Below are 6,544 nucleotides of genomic sequence, written 5' to 3'. Positions count from 1 at the left end.
TCATAGAAGTGGCGGCCTAGCCCCATTGGAATATTCTGCACAAATCTTCTCTCTAAACCGATGAAGTTGCCAACTTCATCAAGCCGACACCTGCAGATACAAACCGAAGTTCTCCAATCCTTCACATCTTCGGTCAGTCTACTGGTCAAGATCAGAATCATCCCAATCTAGTGCAATGAGATCGACCTGACAGCCACCCTGGACAATCTCCCGCGCACCATATCTTCATTTCCCTGTACCTACCTTGGCATGTCGCCTGTCCGTTCACCACCACAGAAATAATGACTATCAAGCTATGATAACTTTGCCAAGTTATCAGGGTGTCATGGGCAATTTCATCTCAAATGCAAGCAAAGTGGTGTTTGTTCGACATGTTCTCTCAAGGCTCTACCGAAAGCTTCAGGATTAGGGATACTAAGGCCTCCAAATAGGTTTATCTGTTTTATCTGTGCTCATGAGCAAAATAAACAGGTTTGACAAAACTATTAACCATCATCGGTTTACAATATTCTCGACAGAGTGTCGTAATTCTGTTCTGAACATAACAAATTGTTTTCCACTCACCAAACAAAGACGCGCCACACGGAAAAAGTAGTAACTGGTAAAATAATGGACAATATTAACACGAGTTCTACTAAACACATACCCATCAGTCCATCACTAATCATGCAATCGGGACTTATGAACTCAGCTGTTGCGATTCGAACTGAAGCATAGTAGAGACCGTACTCTGATGCAAACATTAGGAAATAGCTGCAATTGAAGCGTAAAATTGGTTGTACTTCCATGTTAACTGTTTGAAGTACCAATGCAGGAATCAATTCCAAACAAAAATATGCCCAACAATATCAATGCACATGTCATTCTCACATTAAACATTCCAGTTAGCATTAGCATGGTCTCTGTCTTCATATTCACTACTCCCTCGAGAGAGATTCTTTCATGGCATGAAGTTCCTTGACGATATCTCCGGTTGGCATTCTACTTGACGGCAATTCCTGAGAGCAGGAAATTCCGAGTTTAAGTAGCGAAACAAGGCAATCAGTCGTTCTCTTGTAGGCAGAAGCACTCACAGTTTGAAGCCCATACTCAAGATCCAACGATAGCCGCATGTCCACAACCTCCATCATACTATCACATAGACCAAGCTCAACATACTCACGAAGGCTCAATCCTTGTCTGAATTTGCTATCGGTGGGCCTCTTTCCAGTGGCTGTTTCCAACACAAGAATGCCATAACTGTAAACATCTCCATGCTTGGACACGGGGTTTCCAACACCATACTCTGTGACAATAACAAGTTCGAATAAGTAGAGTTTTCATGATGCATAGAGTTCTATATTTACATTCGTTTTTAAAACTTTATATAACTAGGCACAGAATAAGTAGAGTAAACATAGAAGAGGTGGGCTAACCTGGGGCAGCATAACCAATTGTCCCTCGAAATCCCGTTGAGCTCGTGGACTGCTCGAGTAATGAGCTTCCCTCGTTTAAGAATCTTAGCAAGACCAAAATCTCCAACATGGGCTACCATATTATCATCTAGGAGCACATTACTTGGCTTCACATCGCAATGTACAACAGGTGCAGGACCATGGCAGTGAAGATAGTCCAAGGCATAAGCCACATCAAGTAGTATTGTCACTCTTTGATGCAGATTCAAATACTTTTGCTCTGCTTGGTCACTTGTGTCAAGATGTAGCCAACCTTCTAGACTACCATTAGGCATGAAGTCATACACAATTGCTTTGAATTCATTCCCTCTGGTATCAATGCTTGAGCAAACTGTAACTATCTTGAGAAGATTGCGGTGTCGCATATTTCCTAATGCTTTGCATTCGGCAGTGAAACTCTTCGGCGCCTTTGGAGTTTGAAGTTTTAATACCTTGACAGCAACAAGGTTTGAATTTTCTCCAGCATGACCATCCAACTCTCCTTTGTACACAGACCCAAATGATCCAGAACCCAGCAAATTCCCTGCCGAGAAACCATCTGTTGCCCTCACCAACTGACTATAAGAAATCAGTTGGTAACCTTGCATGGACGTTGTTGACGGGATTGTTGCTTGTCTTTTATTTTGCCAGGTAAGAAGAAGCTTGTAGAGGAAGGCAAGAACAACCAGTGTTGCAATGATAGAAATAGGCATACACGCAACCGGGAATTTATGTTTTTTCTTTGCTAATTGCAAGGAACAAGGGGCCAAATGTAAATTAGGTACACCACCACAAAGGTTTCCATTTCCTTGGATTGATATTGCTGAAGAATTTGCAAAAACACCAGTGATTGGCACTTCCCCGGCAAGGCTATTGAATGAAAGGTTGAGATAATAGAGTGTGGTAAGGTCTGCAAATGATTTAGGTATCTGGCCTGACAAATTGTTGCTTGAAATGTCTAGAGTTTGTAGACCTTTCATTTGACTAAGGATTGATGGGATGGTACCTTCAAATTTGTTGTTTTGGAGGTAGAGTTGCTGGAGAAGTTGACATCCACCAATGGTGCTAGGGATTTCACCTGATAATTTGTTCGACTCTGCATGGAATTCTACTAGATTTTTTAGATTCCCTATTTCGTGAGGTAGTGATCCCTCCAAGTTATTACTTGATAGAGAAAGATATTCTGAGAGTGTTGGGATGTTGAATAATCCGCTGGGTATTGGTCCTGTAAAGTTATTACTTGAAAGATCTAGTGTCAACAAGTTTGTTAGGTTTCCAAGCGTGCGTGGTAACGTACCACCGAAGGCATTCATGCTGAGGTCCAAAGAAATTAGTTCAGTAAGATTTCCTATATTCTGTGGAATAGACCCACTAATTTTATTTTCGTTTACTTGGAGTAGGGAAAGGAATTTGAGGCTACTCAATGAAGAGGGGAGAGTTTGGGTGAAAGAGTTAGTATAGAGAATGATAAATTGCAAGTTAATGAGGTTACCTATATCTTTAGGGATGCTTCCTGATATTTTTGTTCTCTTGAAGGCCGAGTTGCACCAAGGAGGTGGAAAGGTTGGAAAGTGAATCAGGGAGGACGCCCTCAAACTTATTGGTTCCCAACCCCAAAACTTGTAACTGTGTGCAATTTGTTAACGTGGTTATGAATTCCCAATCTTTGGGCTCTTTTGCGTGAAGCAAGTTTTGTTGGAGGTTTATCCGGAAGAGATTCGGAAAGCTTCCAACCTCCGGAGGAACGATGGCACTGAAAAAGTTCTGTGACATCTGAAGTAATGCGATATTAGAAGCATTACCTATTGCAGCTGGGATGGGGCCATGGAAGTGGTTAACATCCAACGATATGTCTTGGAGAAGGTGAAGATTACTGAATGCGTTTGGAGGTATTGTTCCACTAAGCATATTTTCCTGGACGGAAAGCAGTGTTAGAGAGGAAATGTTCCAAATGGAATTGGGGATCACTCCACTCAAGTTGTTGAAGCCGAGGCTGAGCCGAGACAGTTTGGGCAACATGCCCAAAGACGATGGGATAGGTCCGGACAGGGCGTTGTGATCGACTTGAAGATATTTGAGGTTGGAGAGGTTGCCCAAAACAGGTGGTATCCTACCAGATAATCTGTTGAGAAACATAGACACGGTTTGGATGGATGGTGATCGTAGCAGCGAGCCAGGGATATGTCCTGACAAATCATTTCTGGAAAGGTTCAAAGTGACAAGATTCTTCAAGCTGGAGCCTATCTCGCCCGGGATCTCACCTTGGAGATGGTTTCTACTTAGGTCAAGCGTGGTGAGGTTGGTGCATCCTCCAAGAGCCATGCACAGGAATGCTTCCCTGGAGAGAATTCACCCTCAGGCTTAGGAGCCGAAGCCTGGCAAGATGGCCGAGCTCCGGCGGTATCTGACCGGCGAGGTGGTTGTCGCCGAGGTGAAGCTCCCTGAGAAAGGAGAGGTTGCCCAAGAATGGGGAGATGCGTCCCGACAGGTTGAAGGAGGCCATGGGCAGCGAGACAACCCTGTCGGGGTGCCGCCCGCCGCCCGCAAGCAACGCCTGGCCAGCTGCAGTGGTGGGTGGAGGTGTTCCATGAAGCCAGCAACCCTCTAGGGGGCGCAATGGTGGACTTGAAGGAGAGGAGCGCGAGTTGGTCGCTCCCCCTCCCCGCCGGAGCGGGGGACACGGCAAGAGCGTGGAGGCAGAAGAGGGACAAGAGGAAGAAGAAGCTGAACAATGTCATTGCTCCTGCTATGAGGAGAGGACTGCTAGCTAGCTAGGTCTAGGTGGCGAGTACGTGTGTGCACTACCACTAGCTCGCATACACTAAAGGGTTTATATATATAGCTGGAGCTGGTGCCTCCCTCGTCGCTAAATCAGCAAGCAAGTCGTCTTGCCGGTCTTTGGTCATTGGTCGTTGGTTCTTTGGTCATTGGTCGTTGGTGCTGTCTCCATCTTCCCCAGTCCCAGTGGCGTGGCGTGCGCGTTGGGCGTGGTAGCCGTGGACGGTCTTCCCAGCCTGCCTGCCTGCCTGCATCATCTGTGCCTTGGTACGCGTGGGTCTGGCGTGCGCGTTGCGCTGTGCTGCTGAGCATCTGATCTGCGGCTCCGGCTCGTCTCCCGTCCCGGTGGAAGGTGGTTTCGGTTTGTGATGATGACTACTCCGGGTGGCGCGGAGGCGTTCCTGGTGCAAGGGTCGCGGTGTGCTCTGCTGTGACCCAACACCAGCCACGAGACCGATCGAGGACCCGGCTTCAACATGGTATACGCGACCAGAACTCTCGTCCCCTGATGCGGTATTATTCGGGCAAGCATGGTTTAATGTGTAGCACACACTTTCATCTCCTCCACCGTGCATGTTATTCGTGTATATGTACGCGAGGCATCGTACTTGGTCTATCTTGTGCAAAGGCTAAAGTATAGGGACCTCTTTTTTATCATGACGTATCCGGCTAGAGCATATGATACGATTAGGAAGGTTTTCACTCATTATGGATGTCGGTGTAATTCTAGATAGGATCTACTCCATCTTACGCTGGACTTTTTTTTTGTTATTACTCCCTCCATTTCCTTATATAAGGTGTATTTATTTTTTGATAAAATTTCACAATGTAAGGTGCATTCTTTCTAATTCCTCATAATTTCGTTTTTAGCCCTCCATAAAAAAGAAAGTATCTCTTTTCTGATTGTCTGTATCTCTCCTTGTAGCAAAAAAGAAAAAAAATCTCTCTCTCGATTGCATGTGTCTCTTACTTTTTTGGACTCACTGATTTACTTGCCACAAATCAACAAATTTGCTAAGGATAATTTCGTCCTAACATGTCTATAATTATGTGCCTGGTCATAGTGCCAAAAATAATGCACTTTACATAAAAGAATGGATGGAGTATTAGAGAGAGAGAGAGAGAGAGAGAGAGAGAGAGATGACGCCTGGTGTCAACCTCAACAACGTTTTCTTGATGTAGGTCTTCGCTTGGGTGGCCAGTTTGAGCGGTGTTACCTTGTGTGGGCTATTGTGAAGGTTTTAGTCCGATTTTCATATATTAGCCTCAAAAGTATTTTTTGTTTTTAATGATTCAAGATTCTTACTTTAAAAATCCAGTACAGCCATAGCTTTCAACAAACAGCTTCGCAACAAGATGACCATGATCTTGTACTTTTTTCTGTCAGTTTTCTATTATGAGGATAAGAGGCCCCCATTCTCCCATGGAACTCTCCCCTATGAACTTCTAAATAAAACTATTTACAACTTCTAAAGAAAACTATCAACCTGAAGGTGATAGACAACTTATTGAAGCATCTACAGCTGTACTCGGTAAATCTGGGCCCCTATACGTCCGCAGGCCCGCGAATGGCGCCGGACAACCCCTCGTTATTTTAAGTGCACAATCCAAATATTAGCTATTTGATTTTCATTGTAGAACCACATATGCTCCACAAGATCACTGAATAGATGTGCGTGCACTTGATTATCTCGAAGATTCTGATGCATCTGCAGAAAATTCATAACTGATCTACATCTTGTTGCTCCGGAATTTGGACTTGTTCTCCCGACGTCTGAAAATCATTGGTTTGGGTCACCCCATCACCCTCGTCCTTGACAATTATATTGTGCAAAATGACACAAGATGTCATAAGCTGCCATAAAGTCTATGATTTCCACGTCATTGAAGCTCTACGAACAATTTCTCAATGAGCTTGGAGCACTCTGAATGCCCTCTCCACATCCTTCCTAGCCGCCTCGTGCGTTGTTGCAAATTGGCTTTGTTTGTTGCCTTGGGGTTCAGATATGGTCTTCACAAATGTCGCCCACTGAGGATAGATACCATCGACAAGATAGTGTCCTCTGTTGCAGTCACGACCGTTGATAGTGTAGTTCCACGACGGTGATTCCCCATTACAGAGTCTCCTGAACACGGGAGATCGTTGAAGCACATTGATGTTCGTGGGGTGTCCGGGCCGGCGACAATGTCCGCGGTGGCGAGAACGGATGGGCGGACTGTTGGGACGGTGCAGGCGGCGCTGTGGGTCCACTACGATTGCGGAGCAAGGGTGGCGACAGAGCTAGGGATGGCCGGTGCAAAGTAGGGAGAATAGAGGAGAGGAAACTGAAATT

At 45.2% G+C, this 6,544-nt stretch overlaps 1 pseudogene; it reads right to left on the bottom strand.

Annotated features, from left to right (window-relative positions):
• Positions 1–731: 731 nt before the first annotated feature.
• LOC123093846 (receptor kinase-like protein Xa21) lies at positions 732–4,217 on the bottom strand (annotated as a pseudogene).
• Between the last annotated feature and the right edge of the window lie 2,327 nt (positions 4,218–6,544).

This window comes from Triticum aestivum, chromosome 4B, assembly GCF_018294505.1.
Source record: "Triticum aestivum cultivar Chinese Spring chromosome 4B, IWGSC CS RefSeq v2.1, whole genome shotgun sequence".
NCBI lineage: Eukaryota > Viridiplantae > Streptophyta > Magnoliopsida > Poales > Poaceae > Triticum > Triticum aestivum.
The sequence above is the reverse complement of the archived record's forward strand: the minus strand, read 5'-3'. Positions and strand labels throughout refer to the sequence as shown.